Source organism: Dasypus novemcinctus, chromosome 1 (assembly GCF_030445035.2).
Source record: "Dasypus novemcinctus isolate mDasNov1 chromosome 1, mDasNov1.1.hap2, whole genome shotgun sequence".
NCBI lineage: Eukaryota > Metazoa > Chordata > Mammalia > Cingulata > Dasypodidae > Dasypus > Dasypus novemcinctus.
This window is the reverse complement of record NC_080673.1, coordinates 73,824,498-73,850,979: the sequence shown is the minus strand read 5'-3', so window position 1 is coordinate 73,850,979 and position 26,482 is coordinate 73,824,498. Positions and strand designations below refer to the sequence as shown.

The 26,482-nt window shown below is 38.5% G+C and overlaps 1 protein-coding gene and 1 pseudogene across 1 annotated transcript in view; one reads left to right on the top strand and one right to left on the bottom strand.

The window, feature by feature from the left end:
• LOC131277892 (endogenous retrovirus group K member 6 Gag polyprotein-like) overlaps window positions 1-26,482 on the top strand; it is a 422,186-nt gene that overhangs the window by 297,370 nt on the left and 98,334 nt on the right. The gene's annotated exons all lie outside the window — the stretch shown is intronic.
• The window catches only part of LOC101419916 (isoamyl acetate-hydrolyzing esterase 1 homolog pseudogene), a 43,173-nt pseudogene continuing 31,404 nt past the window's right edge, over window positions 14,714-26,482 (bottom strand).

The window sequence follows — 26,482 nt, the reverse complement described above, 5'->3', positions numbered from 1 at the left end:
AAGTCAAAAATAGACCATGAGTTATATTAGAACTCTTCTTCCTTATTCTTCATTTTTCCATGGAGTGGAGGAAAATTATTCACTCTCCAGAAGAAGAAATTATGAGAGAATTTTTTTTTACTTCTTTCCACTCCCTCACACACTCTCCTCCATGATAAATATTGAGAATGGGAGAAGGAAAAAAAAAAAAAAAAAAACACAGCTAATTGTCTTCTGAGTATTCCAGATGTCTTTCTACTCTGCTCTCTACCATCTGGAAAGTCCAGAAAGGTAATTTGAATGCTGGGGGCATTTATCAGACCTTCAGAAGACTGTAGCTTTATTAGTAACAAAGCTGGTATCTGACCTCCATTTATCTCACTCCAATTTCATTGCTCATAAGTAACCAGATTAAGGTGGGGAAAGAGGTGATATTTATTGATTTTCCCCAAATAACCCCAGATTGTGCCTGTAGATGTGCATTCTCTGAAAATTGTGAAATTATAAATTTTCAGTGAACTTCTATTATAAACACACCTTAATTAACTCGAATTAAAAAATTAAAATATAGAGTTAAGCCAGAGACACCGACTAATATTACTTCCTCAAAAAATAATTTCATAACCATTCAATCATCTATGTTTTTTTTCAGAGAATCACATCAGGATAGAAGGGCTCATAAAGCCCAATGGAATATTTTACATTACTGAATCTGGTAATGGGAATAATGGGAAACTTACTTAGAACTTAGAGTTCCTGTTTGCTTGTAGGACAACTTCAGAGATTAGAGAGTATATCTTTTATTAAGAAAATTTTGTTTCTTTATAAATTTTGCTAGTTCTCTCCAATGAACAAAAACAATAAATCTATTTTATGGGTTTTCCATGATAACTCATTAGATTTCTAATATATTGCCTTGAATTCAAGGACCTTATATTTTTCATCTGCTTATCTCTGTCCCTGCTTATTTTTAATTCAATAAATATCAGCTGAGCACTGAAACTGCTGTTGGTCATAGAAAAAATGAACATGATTTATTTTCTCAAAAAGGAAAAATGCACAAGTAAAGAAGTGTTTAAATGCATTGTTTAAATCACTATAATGGAAGCTTGTGTAAAGTCCAAGGGAACCCAATTAGGCTGTCTAATACTGCGTGGGGGAAAGGACTATGACAGAGTCATAGGGGAAATGATATTTGAGTTGAATCTTAAAGGAGAAATTCTCCAGGCAGAACAAGAATAGAAGGGTTTTCCAGTCAGTGAGATCAGCATGGTCAAAGGACAGGGGAAAGACAGGTGACGTCATATGTAGTGGATATATGTGTTCAAGCAGGTTGATGCATAGTTGCTTCATGATGCTGATGTTTAGGCAAAGGAAAACCATTGTAAGATTTTCAATAAGAGAGTGGCCATTTTAAATACTCATTTTAGAAGAATCACATATGCAACGATATAACGGAAATGAAATGCAATGAAATTAAAAGCAGGAAGATGCTTCAGAAGGTTTTTGTTCTCTTTCATTTTTTAATTTATTTTTAAAAAATTTTTGCAGTAGCCCAGCCTACTGCTGAGCAAGGTAAATTGGAATTGGGATTAAGAGAAAAGGATGAATATGAAAGATATTTAGTGTGTAGAATAAGCAAGTGTGAAGAGAGAAGGAAGAGATTTATGAGGATGACAAGTTTAGCTTTGTACAGGCCTGGTTTCTTTGGGACATTTAGGTGAAAAAAATACTGAATATAATTGGTATTAAATCTTAGAAGAGAATTCTGAGACTGATAATATAGAATTGGTGACCCTGAAAATATGAACTTGAACTATGGAAATATGTAGTGCATGAACATGCTATGATTAACACCCTGGGGAAACTAGCCTCCAGGGCCTGTCCTAAGAGGCGGTCAGCAAAGCCAACTTAGACTTGCCTAGAGAGGTAAGAGGGAAACCAAGAGGAAATAGTGCTGCAGAGGTGAAGAGAGGAGACATGGAAGAAGGGAGCATTCATCATTGTCAGAGGCCACAGAAAGGTCATGTTAAACAAGGATTGATAAACTTCTGGTGAATTTCTTGATTAAGCCATTATTGATGACTTTTACTTGAGAGTTATTTGATGTGGTTTAACCAAACCAAAACAAAACCTAGAGACTCTGTATTCCTGATATGGCTTACATAGGAAATATCATATAAATAAATATATAAAGAATTGAGCTTCTTAACATGCTTTATGTGTCTACTTTATTATTTTGCCTCATCACCTTTTGAAAAAAAATGGTAGGACAAGATTTTAAGACCAGTTTTCCTATTAAGATGGGAATCTTGAATCAAATACCTGCAGTAGCATTTATTTTCTGAATCTATTTTCAACATCTCCTATTGTATTATTCTGGGAAACTAATTGAGACTTGTTACTGTTCCAGTTGTAAAGAAGATAAATTGTGTGATTAGAGTATAACTTCTTAACAACCTTTATTCTTTGTGGAAAGGTATTAGTAGATATTGAAGACAAAAATATGATGCCTGCTAAGAAGTTTAAAATACCATTCTAATAGTTGATGCAATTTTCAAAGCAAGAAATATAAAAGAATAAAATGACTAAGTGAAGACTATCCATTCTGGGCATTTCACAGTTCTTTAGAGAATCACTCAATGGCTTGATAACGGTAATAGAAATTTCTGAAAATTAATTGAACTTTTAGTAAATATTGACTTTTTTTCAAATTGCTAAGAAATGTTCAATTCGCCATGTTTATTTTGGACTTTGTCAGTTGGGAAAAAAAGAGCAAGTTAAATTTCCAGGAAATTAGGTTTTGTTAAAAGTACAGTAATTTAATTTTCTTATCATTGTGTTGACTGACATTCAAGAAAAATGGTGTGTCATGTTGTTGGCCTCTGCTGCGGCACTGCAGGCGGGTCACTGCAGGCGAGTCGCTGCCGGGGATCGGGCCTACGCCACGGCCGGACCAGGGCGGCAGCGGGCGGCTCAAGGCTTGGGGGACGCGCGGTTCGATGGAGGAAAAACCACGGAGACGAGGTCTATGCGCAGGTCTGATTTTATTCGGGAAGTACATGGGGTTTTATAGTGTCATGGAGGCGGGGAGGTTGTGGGAGGGGCATGTCCACGGGGCAGCTGAGGATTGGCTGCAGAGGCAAGGGCGGACCTGCAGTTTATGACGTAAGCCATTGATGGCAGAGGGGGTTGTTTCCGAGGTTGTGCCGGGGCAGATACGGGATGAGGGCGGTTGAAATGAGGCGGGGAGAACAGCGATCGGCTGGGAGGGGGAAGATAACGGTGGCTGGGAGGAGGGGCAGAGGGAGGCAGCAGCACAAACTGCTGCTGAGAAGGGCCATAATACAGGGAGGTTACGAGGAACAGGCGGGCAAAGTATAAGGAAGCGAAAGGCAGGGTGGGAGCAGGGGACATCATGTGAGATGTTTTGCTGGCTGTTTTACAACTCAATTACACCAATACTGTATGGGCTAAGAGAGATTGGCCAGAAGTTATACTTAATTTCACTGCAACTTTGACTTGTACTTAATATTTGTAGCCTGATTTGGTAGGAATTGGCTGGGGCTATTTCATGGATATAATCCTCATTTTTCTTTTTTGAACCTGTGACCTCTGACTGAAAATAAATCTCTTCAATGACAGGCTTCTTCAGAGTTGGTCTTGAATATTTTCCCTATTTTCTTGGTCTTCAACTGCAAATCTGCCTGAATGGCCCTGGGGAATAACAAGCCTCTTAATGTATTATAAGAAATATATTCTGATATACCTAATTTTCCTATTAAGCAGATGAGTTTGCTATTAAGTACTTATCTGCTAGGAGTAGGTGCTGTTTAATTAGGTAAAAAATGCCTAAAGCAGGGCTTCACAGGGACAGGTGCTCCTTTGTTGCTTATTGAAACGAAACGTGGTGGTTGGCAGTTCAGGTGAGTATGTCAGAGGGTGGTCTCAGAAGCCAAGGCACCTTCTTTCTTGCTTCCCCACCATCCTCAACACAGTTTTGCTACATGTTCCAAGACATCTCTTCTTACTGCCCTATCTGTCGGTATTCCAGCCAGCAAGAAGTAGGAAGGGTTGAGGAAAACCAGGTCCTCTCCGACTCAGAACATTTCCAGGAAATTGCACACGATGTTTTCATTTACATTTTATTGGCTAAAACATAGCCACAGGTCCACACCTAGCTGCGATGGAGTCTGGGGAAGGCAATCTATCTTAGTCTGCTGGGGCTGCCTTAATGAAGTATCACAAATGGAATGGATTACACAACTGCAGTTTATTGTTTCACAGTCTTGAAGGCTAGAAGTCTAAAATCAAGATGTTGGCATCGCTGTGCTTCCTCTGAAATCTGTAGGATTCTGTCACTGTCTTGCTCTCAATTCATGGCATATCTTCTCAATCTTTACCTTCATTACATGGCTGTCTTCTCTCTGCCTGTTTCCTACTTTGTCCAAATTTCCTTTCCTTACAAGTGCACCAGTTATATTGCATTAGGGCCCACCTTGATCCAGTTTGGCCTCATCTTACCTAATAACATCTTCAAAAATCCTATTTCCAGATAGAACCATATTCACCCGACTGGCGATCAGGTCTTGACCACATCATTTGGGGGGGCATAATTCAATCCATAACGTAGTCTTTATTCCAGGTAGCCACATATCCAGGTAATCTGAGGGCTATTTAACTAAGGAAATAAGGGGAGACTGGATCCTGGAGAATATGGTAGTCTTGCCATAGTTTTCTTTTTTCTGCTTAGTCTACCATGTGATCACCTCCATTAAATCTGTTAATGATTCACCTATCTCATTAAAGCTTTTTTAGTTACCAGCCACTTCCTTTCTTTACCTGTTAGAAAAATGCTTTCTATGTGATTTTTAAAGTTTATATTTCTGCCCATTATGTTTTCCTCATTTATTAAATAGTACTGCTTAAGGACAAGAATCACATATACCCAAGCCTAGTACACAGTTATGTACCCTGAGGGAATTCAATAACACCATGACTAAAAGGCAGAATTAGAGAAACTAGAAATGAAAATAAATATTAGGTAGTATTTCTTCTAAGACTTTTTAGAAAAGTGATAAAAAAGTCTTTTCTTCCTGTTTGCTAAACTGATGAGTTCTGTTCTCTCTCAGAAGCACTGTGGTTCCCCGCTTGAGAGTGAGATCAGAATAGTCTTGTATAGCTTGGAAGCTGAGGCCAGAGGGACAAATGTCCTTAGATATAAACAAGGAATACACCTGGAAATCCGTATTCACCAAAGCAATGCTTGGAACATTATCTTTCTTTACAAATGAATGAATATTTCTTCATTCTTTCAATGTTCTTGGAAGAGGTGTGAGAATGAGAATGAATATGAATGAATTGGTAAACTTATTTGTAAATCTAGCAAACTGATAAATGGAGGGATTATGTACTCAAAGACAATGAAATAGCCAAAGAGAAATCACTTCTCTGGCCTTGCCATTTTCTTTATTGATGAGCTCTTAATATCTATAAGAAAGTCTAAACTCCAAAAATCCTATACCTTAAGACATTTTTGTACATATGTTTTTAAACAATATTTCCTGATTGAGATTTCCAAAATCAAGCTATGATTTTATGTAGAGGTTAAAAGTTCATGTAGGTCACTTTTATAATTACTGTTAATTATGGTTGCCAGATAAAGTAGAGGGCATTCAGTTAAATCTGAGTTTCATAAGGATGTCCTTGATACCTACTTATACTAAAAAATGATATGCTGTTTATCTAAATTTCAAATTTAACTGGGTGCCCTGCGTTTTTATTTGTTAATTCTGTCACTCCTATGCTTAGTGCCTCATGCCTCCTTCTGCCCACATGTCTTGTAGTGTGGCATTACTGCTCCTCTACGAAGAGGTGGGGCCTCCTTCTCCACCCTGTTGAATCAGGGCTCGGCTTGTGACTTGCTTTGACCAATAACATGTCAGAAGAGGCATTTTGTGGAGTCTAGTGTCAAGGTCTGAGATGTTGTATGGCCTCCACCTTTATCTTTTTGAACTCAGCAACCATGTAAAAATTCTTGGAGTAGACTACTGAATGCTGAGAGGGAGCACACAGAGAGAGCAGCACCTGCCTTTCAGCCTCTCTGCTAAGGTCTCAAATTTGTAGATGAGGTCATCTTTGACCTTCAGTTCCAGTAGAATCACCAGATAAATGTGACTTCTCAAGTAAGCCCAGAAGAGCTGCCCCACCAACCAAAGAATCATGACAAGGAACACACTGTGGTAATTTTCTTCTTCTTTTTTTATTTTTAAAGAGGCTTTAGATTACATAAATGTTAACATAAAAAATATAGGTGATTTTCATATATCCCACCCCTTCTCCTCCCCCTCCTTCACTTTCCCTCATTAACAACATCTTTCATTAGTGTGGTGCATTTGTTACAATTGATGAACATATATTGAAGCATTGCTACTAATCATGGACTACAGTTTACATTATAGTTTTTATTTTAAACTACAAAATTTTATGGGTTTGACAAAATATATAATGGCCTGTATCCATCATTACAATGTCATACAGGGCAATTCAAATGTCCTCCAAATGCCCCATGTTACACTTATTCTTCCCTCTCCCCCCCCACCCCTCAGAACCTCTAGTGGCCACTGCCTTTATATCAATGATGTAAGTTTTTCCATTGCTAGAATAATAATGAGTCTACTTAAGCCCATAGTTGCATTCCCCCCTTATGTTTGTTCAATCTTCAATCTTGAGGATTTGGGGAAGGAGATGCCCATTCTTTCTGATTGAGAGGGGGCTTAGATCCCCTGGGACAGATGGATGGAACTGTCTTACTTGCAGTTGTGGATACTCTGTGTTTTATGGTATGGGTGTTGTCCATCATCATCCTTTTGTTTGTTGCTCTGGGCAAGTCCAATGAACTGGAGAGTAGGTATTGAAATTCTGCTGAGATTTAGGGCTCAAATGATACATGAACAGACTGAAGATTTAAGTTTCTGGGACACATATTTAATGAGTATAGTGCTAATTACAGGTTCAAATACAAAGGCAGATAAGCCATGTGTAGGGAAATTATAAATGAGTCTAACTCTGATACTTTGGGGAGCATATATTCCAAAGTAAGGCCCACTGACAGGATGCTGAATTCCTGAAACTCTGCTCTGCCTATAGTATCTAAATGTCTCTAGAGCCCTCAGGAGCCCCCTTGTTTGAGGCACTGTTTACTGTGTTAGTCAATATGATTCTGCTGAGATGTGCATAAGTATAATCTCTGGAATCACCTCCCAACTCACTTTGAAATCTCTTAGCCATCAAAAACTCATTTGTATTTAATGTTTTCTCCTTTTGGTCAAAGTCTTTTTCCAAATGTGCCACTGGTAATAAACCCTTGGTGCCAGGGAGGCTTAGCTCAGGGAGTCATGCCCACTACTGGGGAGAAGTAGTAAGTTTATATGCTGAGTTTGGCTTAGAGAGAGTCCACATTTGAGTAACTAGGATGCTTTCAGGAGGTAACTCTCAGGCAATATAATAATAATAGGCTGTTTCAATTTCCCAAGAAAAGGTTCATAAGTACAACCATCAATAACAAGGGCTTGGTGTATTATTGGTCTGTTCTCCTTCACTAGGCACTGTCCATGTACTCAGGGGATTATTGATGCTCTATTAGAGAATGTAGCAGGACTTCCCAGGATGGGAATTCTGTATTCTTTTGGTTGTTGTGTGTGTCTCCTTTCACCAAGACAATGCCCCATGTTCACCTCTCTCTACACATCCCCCATCACCAATATCCCATACCCATGATCTTTCCCTACTACAGTTGTGGCCTTTCTGTGATACAAAACCTTCTCAAAAACAAAGCCAAAAAAACCCCATAAAATAAAATACAAAAATTCAAAAATAAAAAATAAAAAGTAATTTTTTCATTGTGTTTTTCATCACTGTAAGATCTGTTATCTTTTATGTACAGTGACAATTTCTTCCATATGTTTCCCTAGTGTCGTATTCTTTTCACTTTATCTTCAAAGAAGCTTTTGGTTAATGAAAAGTCACATAGAAAATAAAAGGGATTCCCATATACCCAACACCGCCCCCTACTGTTCCCTATTAATAACATTTTACATTTGTATGGTACATTTGTTACAACTGATGCAGATAATTTGAAACATTGCTACTAAACATAGTCAATGGTTTACATTGGTTACATTATGATTTTGCACTGTATACTTTTCTATGTTTTGACAAAATTTAAAATGGAATTTATCTGTAATTGCAAGATTGTACAGAATAATTCCGATGCCCTAAAAGTACCCTATGTTTCATCTATTCTATTCTTCTTTCACCCTCCCCTTGGAACCTATGGTAACCACTAAGTTACAATTTTTGAAGAATAAGGTTACTTGCAATTATTGAGTGCTTGACATATTGTTTCCTTTTATTAGGCACTGTCTATGTTCTTGAGAGATTCTTGACCCTCTAATTGAGAACATAGCAGGACTCCCCAGGATGGAAGTTTAGTATTTTGTTGTTTAATGTGTGGGTCTCCACATACTATGACAAGATGAACACTTTCCTATCTCACAGAAGCATGCCCAAGGTGCACCCTATCCCACATAGCCCTCCTCCCCATACAACAACCTGCACCAGAACTCTCCTCTGCCCATATTTACCAAATGAGCATTCCACAGACTGCAACTCCTTAGACTTCCCCTGTTTCTTCCTGCAACCCACCTCTCAGTTTTGTGGATAATCAAACTCAACCCCCCACCCTACTTCCCCTCACCATTGTGCTACTTTTAACTGACCAAGTTTTGGGGTCACTTTTTAGGCAGCAAGATGACTGATGCAATTCTGTCCAGAATGAGTCTCTTTGAACTTGTTTGAAATGATACCTAAGACAAGGGACCTTCTGTTACTGGTAGTATGGTTAGATATGAATGACCCTCCAATGTGAAATTTATAAAGAAACTAGATAAAATATTTAAAAATACAATGTATCAAATATATTAAGATAAAATTTTTTTTATCCCCCCCTGTGGTTTTTTGTGTGCTGTCTGCTCCTTATGTCCCTTCACTGTATGTTCTTCTGTGTCTGTACTTAATTATTTCCCCTACCCCCTTGCAGTTTGCTTGCTATCTACTCTCTGTGTTCGCCTGCTATGGGCTCTTCTTGTTCTTGCTGGTCTTCCTTCTTTGTTTGTTGCATCACCTTGCTGAGTCGGCTCTCCATGGCGCCTGTGGGCCAGGCAGTACTCCACAGCATGCAGGTGAGCTTGCCTTCACAAGGAGACCCTGGGACATGAACCAAGTGTCTCCTGTATGGTAGATGGGAGCTCATCTGATTTAGCAATGGCCACTTCCCAAGATATAATATTTTAAAACATAAACCTGCCTACATTGGAAAGAAATAGGAGAATAATCAGAAACCAAGAAAAAATTGCTGGAATAATCAGAGCTACAACAGTAGTGAGGCTGGAAATTAAGGAACAGATAATATAAAAGAGCAAAGACTAAAATAGTCAAGACACTCATAAAGAAGAACAGATTTTTTTACTCCTATTCAGGACTGCTCTTAACATTTATGAAATATGCACGAAGACTCAATACCATGTGTCCAAATGCTTTAAAGTTATTTATAAAACTAATCCCACAGCCTGACCATTATTCCTCCTGGTGTGTTATAGCCCATTCTCCAGAATAAACCTGGGAATCCAGAAGCTAAAGAGTCAACATCAGTCTTCCTATCTGATCTATGATTTTCTGGGGTCAGGCAGGGTGGAACTGGGCCCCAGCCAAGGAATTCTGGGCAGTAGACAGGCCAGGCCAAAGTCAGGATGGGAAGTGACCAGGCCAAACTCCCTGACTCATCCTTATATACCCCATGAAAGATTTCATTCTGAGGATGAGAAAGAAGGAAGAGGCAAACTTAGACATGAAAAAGTTTAAATGTGGAGTCACTGAACTGACTGAATATAAATTCAGAGCAGAGATTCAAAATACATCAGGTTTCAAATAGAAGTGATTGAATTGTCTTAAAGTGACAGGAGTCATTTTACTTTACGGAGTTAATAAAATGAGTTAAATAAATAAAGTAGTACAGTGAATTAATTAAACATAGCAATTATATGAAAAGTAATTACCATAATTTCTGACTGATAGTAAACACTCAGAGTTATTATTATTATTATCAGTGAAAATCTGGGCTCTAGAGAAAGATGAATTCAATTTATGAAAGGAAAGACTGTTGCATTTAGGCCCATCTCAAGAATAGTGTATAAAAACCCATTCACTACAGTTTTGAAAACGGACATATAATGACAATGGTTCAGATACAACATATTATGCTCAAAATCAAAGAACTGATATTTCTACTATTAAATCCAACACTGATGTCTTAATTTCAGGACACCACCTATTATATATAATTTATACTGTTTTTCAATTTTGTTATTTTTGTCATTTTTAAATTTAATTCTTACATCTGCGTGATTTTATACTGGATAGTGTTTCTCAACACTAGTACTCCTTAAATATGTTCTCCATGGAAAGCAGTTCCTTGCAAATCAATCATTTAATAAACAACGTACCAGGCAATGAGTGTACAGGGTGAATGACATAGACGCAGTCGTTGCTCTCATGGAAGACAGACAATAGCCAATAAATTCTGGACCTAAAAGGAAGTCAGCAAAATGATCAAGATGATGCAGTACATGTTTAGGAGATAGATTCAACAGAAATATTTTTTCAAGTAACAGAAATAAATCAATCGCTGATAAGGAAAATACAGAATTTCCCTTTCACATTTATTTCTTCAATTCACTTGGAATTGACTTTTTTTTATTAGGGAAGTTTTGAGTTAACAAAGTAATCATGCATACTGTACAGGATTCTTATACATCACCCACCACCACCACCTTACAGTGTTGTGACATTTTTGTTACAAATGATGAGAGAACATCATCATAATATTACTTCTAACTATAGTCCATAGCTTATACTTGCTGTATTTTTCCTACAAACCATCCTATTATTAACACCATATATTAATAATATTATATATTTGTTACAATTCCTGAGGTCACATTTTCATTTTTGTACCATTAACCACAGTCCATCATCCACTACAGGATTCACTGTCACTGTGTTAGACAGTCTCCTGCTTTGTTCAATCCAAAGTGTACACTCAGAAGGTTTCAATTTCATCACAGATTTGTACTGTCATTATCTCAGTCGATTTTAGAATGTTTTCATTACTCCAAAAGGAAGAGTTCCATTATCCATTATAATCCCTATTGTTGATCTTTAGCAATGATATAATACCTTCATTGCCTTTGTTGCTAAAATATTACAATATTACTGTTAATTGTAGTCTATAAGTTAACAATTGTTTTCACATGTATCACCATATTCTTAGCACCTTGTAATAGAGGAACATTCTTGTATTTGTACTATTAACCACAAGCCTCATCCAACACCAAAATCACTGTTATACAGTTCCTAGATCATCTTCTACCTTTCTAGTTACCTTTGAACTGAAATTAATCTCCCTAGACTACCTCTTTTGGCCACAGTCACATTTGTAAATCAGCAGTGTTGTTATACTCGTCATAATGTGTTACCACCAACTCTATCCATTTCCATACATTTACAATCAACTTTCTTAAACATTCTATATACGTTCAGTACCAGCTTCCCCTTTTAATGTCTACATAACCTGTACTCTGTAGTTTAACTCCATGAGTTTACTCATCAGAAATACAAATAGCCAAAAAGCACATGAAAAGATGTTCAAAATCACTAGTTTTTAGGGAAAATGCAGCTCAAAACTAAAATAAGGTATCATCTCTCACCTTACAGAATTGACATTATTTAAAAAACAGAAAACTACGAGTGCTGGAGAGTCTGCAAGAAATAAGAACACTCCTTCACTGCTGGTGGGAATGTAAAATGGTACAGCCTCTGTGGAAGACAGTTTGGCAGGTCTTCAGGAAGCTAAATGTAGAAATTCTATATGATCTAGCAATCCTGCTCCTAGGTATGTACTCAGAACTGAAAGCAAGGGTGTAAACAAACATTTGCACTCTGATGATTAGTGCAGCATTATTCACAATTGCTAAAAGAGAGAAACAACCCAAGTGCCCATTAACAGATAAATGGATGAACAAAATGTGGTGTACACATATGATGGAAAAATACTTAGCTGTAAGAAGAAATGAAATTGAGATGCATATGATAGCATGCATGAACTTTGAGGACATTATGTTGAGTGAAAAAAGCAGACACAAAAGGATGAGCATTGTATGGTGTCACTGATACAGAATTTCAATGGTGTAAAGTAGAGATGAAACATTATTCCCACCCCCTACCCCCTCCCAATGGACAAGCAATTGTCCCAGGATCCTTAATAGCACCGTAGATTTATCATAAGATTCAATATCTAGTGGAGATAATATCTTTCTGAGTCCCAGATAAGAGGACTCCTGCTCTAAGTCCCATGCTTCAGAGGGCCCACATATAACAAACACTCGAACACAGAGATTTTTAAAAAATATTTGGTACTCATAAACATTTTTTGAAGATGGTAATGAAATGGATTCATTAGCTGAATTAAGTACCCCAAGCCAGAGGATAAGGGGCCAATAGCCATGCGAATATGTGAGGGGAAGGAGAAAATCAGCTTCACCCCCAAAATCACAAGGAATTATCTCTTTTTGTTTAAAGTTGACTGTTCCAAATCACTCAAAGTAATATCCAAGCAGACTGGGTTCTACTAACTACACTTGTTCCTTCCCAAGTCATTAAAACAGCCTGGAAATTCTCAAGCAGAACTTGACAGAAGAGACTTTCCACCTTGGGCAGCAGAGTGAGAACTCTATGATCAGTTCTTCAAAGTTTGACCTCTAGAATCTTTATGCCTTTTATTCTCCACTCAACAAGACATGACTCTTGCAGATTAAAGCCACAACTTTCACAACTCTAGCACTTAAAATGACCTGCAAGAGATAGTTTTGGAAGTTTAAATTTGAACAATAATTGATCTTATTTTTGGTGGAGTTTTGCCCTCTCTATAAGCATGCTTCCACACCAGTGGGAGGAGGGCTGTAAGAATGATTAAGAATGAAAAATACAAGTAATTTTTCAAAATATTCACTACACAATAGAACAATTTTAAAACGTTAATTAAAGTAACAAGGACAAATTATTATTTGCGTGTTTACGCCTTTTTTTATTGCTACTAAAGTGCAAGTTAATATGCACAAAGATAGAATCCATGCAAATTTAAGATGATACAGACTGCAAGTTTAATATAGTATAGATAATTTTGCATCTGGCATGTTTGTAATCCCATATGCATCTATGGCATCTATAGTTTAGAAATATTATAAATAAAGTAATTAAAAAGGATATTAAGTGTCATTATCAGATTCATTTTTAGAACCATAACCCTAGATTAGGGATCTTGAAATACAGCCATGGGCCAAATCTGGCTTGCCATCTGTTTTTGAAAATAAATTTTTTATTGGAGCTGAGCCATTCTCATTAATTAATGTATTATCTATATCAGTTTTCCCAAGACATCAACAGGATTGGGTAGTTGCAACAGGGACTGAAAGCTCTCAAATTCTAAATTATTTACTCTCTGGACTGTGATGGAAAATGTTTGTAAAACTCTGCCTTAGAGAATGGACTGAAATTAGTTGGGGAGAATATTTGCATGAAAATGAATTAAAAATCATTGTAGGAGTCAGTAAGAGAAGTGATAATCACCTGAACTGAAGCAGTAATATTAAGGATATGGACCTATCAGATGATGTAACAGCCTCAAAACTTGATAACAACTGGATAGGTGATGAAGTAAAGGAAGAAACCCAAGATAAGCTTGAGGTTACTGCTCTGAGTGACAGGGTGGTACATGATACCATTAACTGAGAAGGGAACATATGATAAGCAGAAAGTAAATGAATGTGTGTGCATGTGTGGTGGAATTGTAAATAAGGGTTAGGTGATGGCAAAGTGTAAGAGTACAATGGAAAACATGAATATTTTGAACATTTTGAAATTTGAATAACTATGGAATAACAGGTAGAGAGTCTCAAAAGAGAAGGTTATTGAAGATCTAGATTTCAGAGAAACAAGAAGATAGATTATTGTTAAAGATGCAGGAATTTAAAGCTGCCCAGGGAGATGGAGTAGAGTGGTGAAAAAGTAGAAGGAAGAAGCTGAGAAACACTGCATTTTAAAGACTAAGTAGAGAGAAAACCAATAAAGAGATTCAGGAAGCTAGGACAATCTTCCCCAGGACTGACTTGCTGTCCATTCTTTCTATAGCAATGTAAAACATCGTGTAAGTCAGACTTACCTCAGTGAATGATTTTAGTAAATGTTTAGTTTGGTCATTTTTTATTAATGAATCAGTGGATGAATGCATAGTTTAAAACCCCTTTCCTTCATAAATCTCAGCCCCAAATAATCTCCTCTTACTTTCCCCCATCTACTTTATATTTTCACTTTTTTACATCACAAGGAAAGTAATTTTTAACTTTATAACTTATTCATTGTCTGTTATAGTACCTGGTACCCAACTGATGTTTAATAAACATGTGACTAAAATGTTACCATATATTCCTTTCTTTTTCCCTGAAAAAAACTATACTATTTTTTGGTTCAGTTACAAATAAATGTTTAGGCATGTGAAAAAAGTGTTCTTCGATCAATCTTCTTAGAAATTTTGTACCTTGGCAACTTCATGTTCCGTAAATTAACAACCAAACTTGAATTGTCTGTGATTAACAGCTCCCTGAAGACTTAGCTCAGGTTTTGCTTCTACTACATCTTGCCAGTAAGAAAGAAACAGAGGTAGGGACAAGACCTTCTCTATCAAAGGCCAAAGGTATGAAATAAAAAATTCGTTTCCCTTTGGTGATAAACTTAGCCCTTCTGATAAATAAGATGAAAATTCTTGATTGTCTTTCTGCATCAGGGTCCATGGGTCAAGAACCACAGTAGTTCCACTGTCTTGGGCAACTGGTAAACTGGTGCTGGCATATTCACCAACATCCAAGTTGCAATTAAATTTGCAACTTTGCATGATACGCTTCTTTTCCCAAGCTGTTTCACAAAGCGGAGGTGGTGTGATGAGAACAACTCTATTCTCAGGGATGTCCACAGATTTTAGGTGCTGCACCGTGCCCTTCAAATTTGCAACATACTCATCCAGTGTGCTGCTTACGGCTCTCATCTTTTAAAGCACTGTCATTGGCACCAAAGAGAATTGTAACTGCTACAGGGCTGTCTAGACTGTTACCTTTCCTGAGTAGTCTTGGAAGGATAATTTTGGCCCATCTGATATTGCATCCTGAAAATCCATGATTCAAACATCACTTTTTTTTGGTAATGGGGTCTCTGAAGAGCAACACATGAGGCCGGAATAGGTTGCTTCCAAAGCCCACCACCTGGTACAGTGCCAAAGCTGCCACTGGCTGAGAGGCTGGGCCCAGGATAGATATCTCTTTTTAATTTTTTTTTTAACCTCAGTAGTAATTTACAGCTTATGTTAAAATGTGCGGATGGTACCTTAAAATGAGCCACAGGTTTTGAGAAAACAGCGTGCCTTGTTGCACTCAGGTCAGGAAACCAAGCTGGGGGAACTTGTGCCTCTTGGTATAATTTGGAGTTACAATGCATCATGAAAATGAAAACATAGGGGTCCTTTAAGAGACTGACAGAATTGTTTATATTCTCTATCTTTCCTGCAGCTATTAATCAATGTCTTGTTATTTTTTAAGACATTATAACTTTTGAAAAACATGTTTTATCTTGCTTGGACATAGAATCATATGTGTAAAGGCCAATTGATGATCAGAGCCTCTCTATGAGTACTTATAGATGAAATCCCAATTATTTAAAGTTATTGAATTTAGTTTTCCTCTTCTTTTACTCTCTTGTTGGCACGTACATTTTTTCTTTCTTAATATGTATTTGTAAAAAGTGACAAGGGAAAAAAGTAGTAATTCTTCTACTTTGTGATCTGAGTTTCAAAAAAAATTTAAAAAAACCAAATTAAACAGAAAGTAGAAAAAAGGAAATAATAAGAATAAGGCAGAAATAATCAAATATAAAAAGGACAAAAAACAGAGAAATAGGAAACCAAAAACTGGGTCTTGCAAATTTATAGAAATATAGCTAGATTTGTCAAAAATTTAAAAAGAGAGAGTAGAAGAGATGAGGGGGGAGAGACAAAGATGGATAGAGAAAGAATGGATATGTGTGTATATGAGGGATAGGCAATACATTACTAACATCAAAAATGAAATATGGAGCTTCACTACAAATCTCACACATATTAAAAGGACAGAAGAGAATATTAAGAAAAATTTATACTAATGCATTTTACAACTTAGATACAATGGAAAAATTCCTTAAATTCCTTGATTGACACAAATTACCAAAATGATTCAAGAAAACCTAGAGGGATAGATGGCATCAGAGTAGGCAGGCAGGACTCAAATCTCTCACAAAAGCAGTGGAGAAAGGGTGAAAAGATGTCTGAGGGACCAGCCTTGGGAGTCAACAAACAAGGACAATGCTGAACAACTTCCAGGAGGGTGAGGAATAGAGAGACATAGAACCAAGACAACAAGTGTGTGTTATTAAACCCCCATGGTAGCTGGGAAAGGCACCATGCCTACCCCTAAGATAGTAAGACTGGATAAAACCCCCGGCTCACTGTAGATGAATGAAAGAAAATAGACATCTTCCTCCCTGGGAAGAGGGATGGTGTGTCGGAGGGCAGAGAGTGGTTTCTTTTCAGTGAATTAGGCCAGCAGAGCTGGTTTTAAAACTTCACTTGGCCCAAACCAGCAACACAGGTAAGTGGAGGTTGAAAGAAACACTTTCTTGGGAAGGTTTGCCAACAAGTGCCATCTGCTTCTTGCCAGGAAACTTCAAGAGGAAAAACTTTTAGGTCTCTCAACCTGAACCGTATGGGAGAAAATCTGCACCCCATTAGTGAGTCCCTGACCTGATTTTGATAACTTAAGCTGGACAATTTTAAAGACAGAATAAGGTGAACCAAAAATCAAAGAGGAACCACGAAAAATAACAAAAAACAAAACAAACACTAGTCAAAAGAGAAATTGACTATCAGAGTAAATTCTCCAACATATTCAGATGCTTAGACATCAACAAAACATTACAAGCCATACAAGGAAATAGGAAGAGATGGCCTGGCCAAAAAAACAAACAAAATATCCTAACAAGATATAGGATTTAAGACAACTAATCAATGATAATCACACAAATCTCCTAAATCAATTCAAAGAAATGAAGGCAAATATGACCAAAAAGATAAAGGATATTAAGAAGACATGGAGTGAGCATAAAATACATTTTGAAAGCCTGCAAAGAAAAGCAACAGAGCTTATGAGAATGAAAGACACAATGGGTTAGATTAAAAACATATTAGAGGCACAAAGAAGCTGATTTCAATTGCTTGAATACAGAATTAGTGATTTTAAGAACAGAACATCTGAAATGGAAAAGACAAGACAATAGAAAGAGAAAAGAATGGAAAAAATGGAACAGGATCTCAGGGAATTGAATGAATATGTGAAATGCACAAACATACATATTTTTGTCTCAGAAGAGGAAGAGAATGGAAAAGGGGCAAAATGAATATTTAAGGAAATAATGATTGATAACTTCCCAACCCTTATGAAATAAATAAATATCAATATCCAATAAAGACAGTGCACTCCAAACAGAACAAATGTGGTTATACCTAATCCAAGTCATCTACTATTCAGACATGAATAGTATTTGTCAACATGACAAATATCATAGATAAAGAGAGAATTCTGGAAGCAGCAAAGCAGCAAGAGAAAGGCAAAGCATCACATACAAGGAAATCTAAAAAAGATTCAGTGCCAATCTCTCATCAGAAACCACGGAGGTGAGAAGAAAGTGGTATGATCTATTTAAGGTACTGAAAGAGAAAACTTCCAGCCAAGAATTCTGAGTATAGCAAAACTATCCTTTAAATATCAGTGTGGGCAGCAGACTTGGCCCAGTGGTTAGGGCATCCATCTACCACCTGGGAGGTCCGCGGTTCAAACCCCGGGCTTCCTTGACCCATGTGGAGCTGGCCCATACACAGTGCTGATGCATGCAAGGAGTGCCGTGCCACGCAGGAGTGTCCCCTGTGTAAGGGAGCCCCATGCACAAGGAGTTCACCCTGTAAGGAGAGCTGCCCAGCATGAAAGAAAGTGCAACCTGCCCAGGAATGTGCCGCACACACAGAGAGGTGACACAACAAGATGATGCAACAAAAAGAAATACAGATTCCTGTGCCGCTGACAACAACAGAAGTGGACAAAGATGCAGCAAACAGACACAGAGAACATACAACTGGGGTGGGGGGGAGAGAAATAAATAAATAAATAAATTAATTAATTAATTTAAAAAATCTTTTTAAAAAAATGAGTGTGGGTTTCGCAAGTGCCATGGAGTGCCACCTGGCCCACAAGTACCGCAGAGAGCCGACTCAGCAAAGTGTCGCAACAAAAAAGGGAGACAAGTGAAAAGCCAGAAGAGTGAACTGTGAATGGACACAGAACAGACAGCAAGCAAGCCGCAAGGGGAGGGGGGAGGAATTAAAAAATGAGTGTGGGTTTAAAGTCTTCACAAATAAAAACTGAAAGAGTATGTTATCCAAAGACCAGAATTATAGAGATAATAAAGGGAGTGCTGAATCCTAAAATGAAAAAAATAAGAACAAGAGACTTGGAGAAGAGTACAAAATGAAGGCTACTAGGAAGGGTAAATTAAAGGGTAAAACACAGACAAGAGTAAGATATGCCAACAGAAAGTCAAAATATAAAATGGTTGAAATAAGTAATGCCTTTACAGTAATAACATTGAGTACTAATAGCTTGAACTCCTCAGTCAGAAGACATAGACTGATAGAATGGATTAAAAATATGAGCCATCTATATGCCGTCTACAAGAGACTCACCTCAGATATAAGGACACAACCAAGTGGAAAATGAAAGGTTGGAAAAATATTCCACACAAATGCTAACTATAAAAGAGCTGGAGTAGCAATTCTAATAATATTGGACGAAATAGATTTTAAATGCAAAACTGTTGTAAGGGATGAAGAAGATCATTAGATAATAATAAAAGTGGCAATTCACCAAGAATAAATAATTTTCATAAATATTTATGTACCTAACCTGGGAACCCCATGATACATGAGGCACACATTGGCAAACCTGAAGGGAGAAATAGATGTCTCTACAATAATAGCTGGAGACTTCAATATACTACTCTGAGTATTGAATAGAACATCTGACAAAGGAAACATAAAGAGAGAGGGGGCAAGATGGCGGCTGAGTGAACATCCCTGTTAGAGTCTTCTGCAGGGAATCGGCTGGGCGGCGTTGGAGACTCTTTGGGACCGGATTGTTTCGGGATTTTTGCTGGTCCGGAGGTGTCTGGACATCGATTTGGAGGGAAGGTAACAGAGAGGATTCGTCTGTGAAATATACACGGAGATCCCAGCTACCTGTAGAGGATTCCCTTCTTGGGTAGGCGGAGACGAGGCATCTAGCCCCGCTCGGTGGGGCTGGGCCAGGCCGGGCCGCGCTGCGCCGGCGGTGAGCGGGGCCGGGCGGGGCCGAGCCAGGCCGAGCCGGGCCGCGGTAGCGCTTGGAGCCGGGCGGGGCCGGTGCAGGCCCCGGCTGCGGGCCGCGGTAGCGCTTGGAGCCGGGCGGGGCCGGTGCAGGCCCCGGCTGCGGGCCGCGGTAGCGCTTGGAGCCGGGCGGGGCCGGTGCTGGAGCCGGGCGGGGCCGGTGCAGGCCCCGGCTGCGGGCCGCGGTAGCGCTTGGAGCCGGGCGGGGCCGGTGCAGGCCCCGGCTGCGGGCCGCGGTAGCGCTTGGAGCCGGGCGGGGCCGGTGCAGGCCCCGGCTGCGGGCCGCGGTAGCGCTTGGAGCCGGGCGGGGCCGGTGCAGGCCCCGGCTGCGGGCCGCGGTAGCGTTTGGAGCCGGGCGGGCCCGGGTCAGGCCGCGGCGGGTACGGAGCCGGGCAGGGCCGGTCCAGGCCGCGGTGGCGGGAGGTGGACGCCGGAGCCGGCTGGGCCGCTGTAGCGAGCGGAGCTGGGCGGAGCCAGGCCAGGCCAAGGCGGCGTGAGGAGCCGGGCAGAGCCGGTCCAAGCCTCCGCGGCGGGCGGAGCCGGGCCTGCGGAGGGGTTTCTGTTTTTTTTTGTTTGTTTGTTTGTTTGTTTTTTGTTTTTTGTTTTTTGTTTTTTTTTTAATTTTACTTAATTTTTTTTTTTTTTTTTTTTTTTTTTTTTTTTTTTTAGCATCTGCAGTACTGGGGAGTTCGTGGGCCCTGGGCGGCCTATTGGGGGTTTGTGGGAAGGGAGGTGCTTGCAGACCCACTTGGGCAGACAGACGGGGGGGTTATAGGGCAAAGCGGGGGGAAGTTGTTGTTTTAGATAGTGTTGCAATTGTGACACGTGTGTACCTGTATCTCTCTTCTCCCTATCCGTTCCCCACCGTTTGCCCATCCTCTTTTTCTTTCTTCCTTTCTTCTTGCCTTTCTTTTTTCTTTATTATAATTACTTTGTTTGTTTTTTTTTTTTTTCTTTTTTCGGTTTTCTCTTTCCCTCTTGTCCCTCATCTTCCACTTATTTTTACTTTAATTCAAGTATACAATAGGTGCTACAGGGAACACCTCACATTTGCTGGGTTTTCCCATCCTCCACTGCCTCATTTCTGTGTGAACTGATTTAGGCTACCTACACTATCCCCCTTCCCCTGCATCTTGATATCCACTATCATCTACTGTCTCTCCTATATTCCACCCCCCACCTCCCGTTCTTTGATCCACAAAGTGTCTAACTCTTAATTTCTAATACCTTTGTTCTGTTTTCTGTCTATTATCCACTCTTGAAACTATTACCTTTCTTTTCTTTTTCCCTCTCTCATGAAAACAATAGCTGTGTAGTTCATACCATATTCCTCCCAAATTCAGTCATCAACTTCATAAAAGGTACTCTACCTACAGCTATAACTCTATACAATCTACATGAATCTAACCTCCATCCTTCCAGATCTCATATTCCTGCTTTATTAACATACATCACCAATACAACTTTACACTTTTCCCTTGCTTACACAATTGCCTTTCCCCAACACTAATACTTTCCTCTAAAGTGAACTTAACCAACAACAAGTAACTAGAATAAGAAGAAAAAAGTGACAAAGAGAAGATATAACACCTGTGCAAAAATAACAACTAATTAACCTCCAAGAGCAGACAAAGAAGCTAAGGAACTGATTAAATTCGTCAAAATAAAGAGATGACCAGAAAGCAACAAAAATCTACGAACCAAACCAATAATCAGGAAAACATGGCTGAATCCAATCAACAAACCAACAATCACGAAGGGGAGCAAAACTTGGCACAAGCAATGAAAGATCTCAGAACATTTATCACCGACAAATTTGATGCAGTAATGAAAGAGGTTAACAACATGAAGACATCACTTGGAGGGGAAATTGCAGACATACGCAAAAACATAACAGATATGATGGGAATGAACACCACAGTTCAAGAAATCAAAAATACACTTGCAGCAAATATCAGCAGACTAGAAGAGACAGAGCAGAGAATTAGTGATGTGGAAGACAGTACATCAGAAATCAAACAGATAGTAGAAGGGGTCAATAAGAAGATAGAAAAAATCCAATTAGGATTTAGGGACCTGAATGACAATGCAAAACGCTCAAACATACGTATTATAGGCATTCCAGAAGGTGAAGAGAAGGGAAAGGGGTCAGAAAGAGTGTTGCAGGAAATAATGGCTGAAAACTTCCCAAATCTACTGAAAGAGACAGATGTACATATCCAAGAAGCACAGCGCACTCCACAAGTCATAAACCCCAACAGGCCCACCCCAAGACATATACTTGTCAAATTATCCAATGCTCAAGACAAAGAGAAAATCCTAAAAGCAGCAAGAGAAAAGAAAACCATCACATACAAGGGAAGCTCAATTAGATTAAGTGCTGATTTCTCTTCTGAAACCATGGAGGCAAGAAGACAGTGGTATGATATAGTCAAGGTACTAAAGGAAAAAAATTTCCAACCAAGAATACTCTATCCAGCTAAACTAGCATTCAAACATGATGGAGAGTTCAAAATATTCGCAGACAAACAGAAACTGAAAGAGTATACCAACAAGAAACCTCCCCTTCAAGAAATTCTAAAGGGAGTTCTGCAGGAAGAAAGGAAAAAACAGGAAAGGCAAAGTTGGAGGAGAGTATAAGACCACCACCAACAACAAAAAAGACAAAAAAAAATATACAAACAAAATATGACAAACACAAATCCAATCAAAATATGGCTAACACAAATAATTCCTTGATAGTAATAACACTGAATGTCAATGGATTAAACTCACCTATCAAAAGATTCAGACTGGGACACTGGATAAGGAAATATGACCCATCCATATGCTGTCTACAAGAGACACATCTTAGACCCAGAGACGCATGGAGATTGAAAATGAAAGGCTGGAAAACAATCATACAAGCTAACAATAACCAAAAAAAGGCAGGAGTAGCTATATTAATATCAGACAAAGTAGACTTTAAATGTGAAACAATTGTGAGAGACAAAGAAGGATACTACATTTTAGTCAAAGGGAAAATCTGTCAAGAAGATCGAACAATCATAAATATCTATGCCCCTAACAAGGGTGCCTCTAAATACGTCAGGCAAACGCTGGAAAAACTAAGTGAAAGAATAGATACATCTACAATTATAGTGGGGGATTTTAATACACCACTATCAACTCTGGACAGAACATCTCAAAAGAGAATCACCAAAGAAACAAAACATCTGAATAGTATATTAGAGGAGCTCGATCTAATAGACATATATAGATCGCTACACCCAAACACAGCAGGATATACATTTTTCTCAAGCGCACATGGATCATTCTCCAAGATAGATCATATGCTAGGCCACAAAGAAAGGCTGAACGAATTCAGAAAGATTGAAATCATACAAAACATTATCTCTGACCACAGTGGAGTCAAGCTGGAGATTTGCAAGGGAAAGAAGCCCAGATTTCACACCACGATTTGGAAATTAAACAACACACTCTTAGAAAAACAGTGGGTCAAAGAGGAAATCACAAAAGAAATCAATGACTACCTTGAAACAAATGATAATGATAACACAACATACCAAAATTTATGGGATGCAGCAAAAGCAGTACTGAGAGGGAAGTTTATAGCCATAAATTCATATATCAAAAAAGAAGAAAGAGCAAAAATTGAAGAACTAACTGCACATTTGAAGGAATTAGAAAAACAACAACAAAGTAACCCAACAGGAAGAAGAAGGAAGGAAATAACAAAGATAAGAGCAGAACTAAATGAAATAGAAAATAAGAAAGCACTTGAACAGATAAACAAGACCAAGAGCTGGTTTTTTGAGAAGATTAACAAAATTGACAAACCTTTAGCAACACTAACAAAGAAAAAAAGAGAGAAGATGCAAATACACAAAATAAGAAATGAGAAAGGCGATATCACCACTGACCCCACAGAAATAAAGACTATCATAAGAGGATATTTTGAAAAACTATATTCCAACAAAAATGACAATCTAGAGGAAATGGACAAATTCCTAGAAACACATAAACAGCCCATATTGACAAAAGAAGAAATTGATGATCTTAACAAACCAATCACAAGCAGAGAGATAGAATCAGTTATTAAAAATCTCCCAACTAAGAAGAGCCCAGGGCCAGATGGCTTCACAGGTGAATTCTATAAAACATTCCGGAAAGAACTGACACCAATCCTGCTGAAACTATTCCAAACCATCGAAACAGAAAGAACATTACCCAACTCCTTCTATGATGCCAACATTACCCTAGTACCAAAGCCAAACAAAGACATCACAAGAAAGGAAAATTACAGACCAATTTCTCTAATGAACCTAGACGCAAAAATACTTAACAAAATACTTGCTAATCGTATTCAACAACACATTAAACGAATTATACACCACGACCAAGTGGGATTCATCCCAGGTATGCAAGGATGGTTCAACATAAGAAAATCAATCAACGTAATACACCATTTAAACAGATTGAAGGAAAAAAATCACATGATTATATCTATTGATGCAGAAAAAGCATTTGACAAAATACAGCACCCTTTCTTGATAAAAACACTCCAAATGATTGGAATACAAGGAAATTTTTTGAACATGATAAAGAGTATATATGAAAAACCTAAAGCCAATATTGTTTACAATGGAGAAATCCTAGACTCCTTCCCTCTAAACTCAGGAACAAGACAAGGATGCCCACTGTCGCCGCTCCTATTTAACATTGTCTTAGAAGTACTTGCTCGAGCACTGAGGCAAGAACCAGAAATAAAAGGCATTCAAATTGGAAAGGAAGAAGTCAAAATTTCATTATTTGCAGATGACATGATCCTATACATAGAAAACCCCGAGAGATCTACAACGAAGATTCTAGAACTCATAAATGAGTTTAGTAAAGTCGCAGGTTATAAGATCAATGCGCAAAAATCAGTAGCATTTCTGTACACCAATAATGAGCAAGATCAGGAGGAAATCAAGAAACAAATACCATTCACAATAGTAAATAAAAAAATCAAATACTTAGGAATAAATTTAACTAAAGAGGTAAAGAACTTATACACTGAGAACTATACAAGATTGTTCAAGGAAATCAAAGAAGACCTAAATAAATGGAAGACTATTCCTTGTTCATGGATAGGAAGACTGAACATTATTAAGATGTCTATCCTACCAAAATTGATCTACACATTCAATGCAATCCCAATAAAAATCAATGCAGCCTTCTTTAAGGAACTAGAAAAACTAACTATGAAATTTATTTGGAAAGGAAAGAGACCCCGAATAGCCAAAGACATACTGAAAAAGAAAAACGAAATTGGAGGAATCACACTACCTGACTTCAAAACATACTATAAAGCTACGGTGGTGAAAACAGCATGGTATTGGCATAAGGAGAGACATATAGACCAATGGAATCGAATTGAAAGCTCTGATATAGAACCTCACATATACAACCACATAATATTCGATAAAGCCACCAAACCCTCTCAACTGGGAGAGAGTGGCCTATTCAACAAATGGTGTCTGGAGAACTGGATAGCCATATGTAGAAGAATGAAAGAGGATTACCATCTCACACCTTATACAAAGATCAACTCAAGATGGATCAAAGACCTAAATATAAGAGCCAAGACCATAAAAACCTTAGAAAGCAGTGTAGGGAAACATCTACAGGACCTTGTAATAGGTAATGGATTTATGAATATCTCACCAAAAGCACGAGCAGCAAAAGAACTAATAGATAAATGGGACTTCCTCAAAATTAAAGCCTTCTGCACCTCAAAGGAGTTTGTCAAGAAAGTAAAAAGGGAGCCCACACAGTGGGAGAAAATATTTGGCAATCATATATCTGATAAGAAACTTATAACTTGCATATATAAAGAACTCCTACATCTTGAAAATAAAAAGATAAACAATCCATTTAAAAAATGGGAAAAAGACTTAAACAGACACTTCTCCGAAGAAGAAATACAAATGGCAAGAAAGCACATGAAAAAATGTTCCAAATCTCTAGCTATCAGGGAAATGCAAATCAAAACCACAATGAGATACCATCTTACACCCATAAGATTGGCAGCTATGAAAAAAACAGAAGAATACAAGTGCTGGAGAGGATGTGAAGGAAGGGGAACACTCATCCACTGCTGGTGGGAATGCAGAAGGATCCAACCATTCTGGAGAACAGTATGGCGGTTTCTCAAAAAACTAGCCATAGATTTGCCATATGACCCAGCAATACCACTGCTGGGAATATACCCAGCAGAACTGAAAACAAAAACACAAACCAATATATGTACACCAATGTTCATAGCAGCATTGTTCACTATTGCCAAAAGTTGGAATCAACCCAAATGCCCATCAACAGACGAGTGGATCAATAAAATGTGGTATATACACACAATGGAATACTACTCGGCTGTAAGAACAAACACACTACAAACACATGTGATAACATGGATGAATCTTGAGAACCTTATGTTGAGTGAAGCAACCCAGACATTGAAGGACAAATACTACATGACCTCAATGATATGAAATAAACAAGCTGCCCTAGATAGCAAGAGACTGAACGATAGGCTTGCAGGAAATCGGAGGGTGGAGGAAGGATATGAGCCGATGTCTGCAGGGGTGGAATTTAAGACGAGATGGTGGTAAGTATGAACACAAAGAAGAGATAAAAGGGGGGCAAGGGGTTGCCTTTGCTTGGGGCTTTGCGGGTTTGAGGGTGGCTGGGGAGGGACGGGTGGGTAACGTTGCCCAAAAGTGGGGGGAGGGAGGGGTAGCATACGAACCAGGAGAGGGTCAGGTGTTGGTGGAGAGTAAAATGCCGAGAAAATCA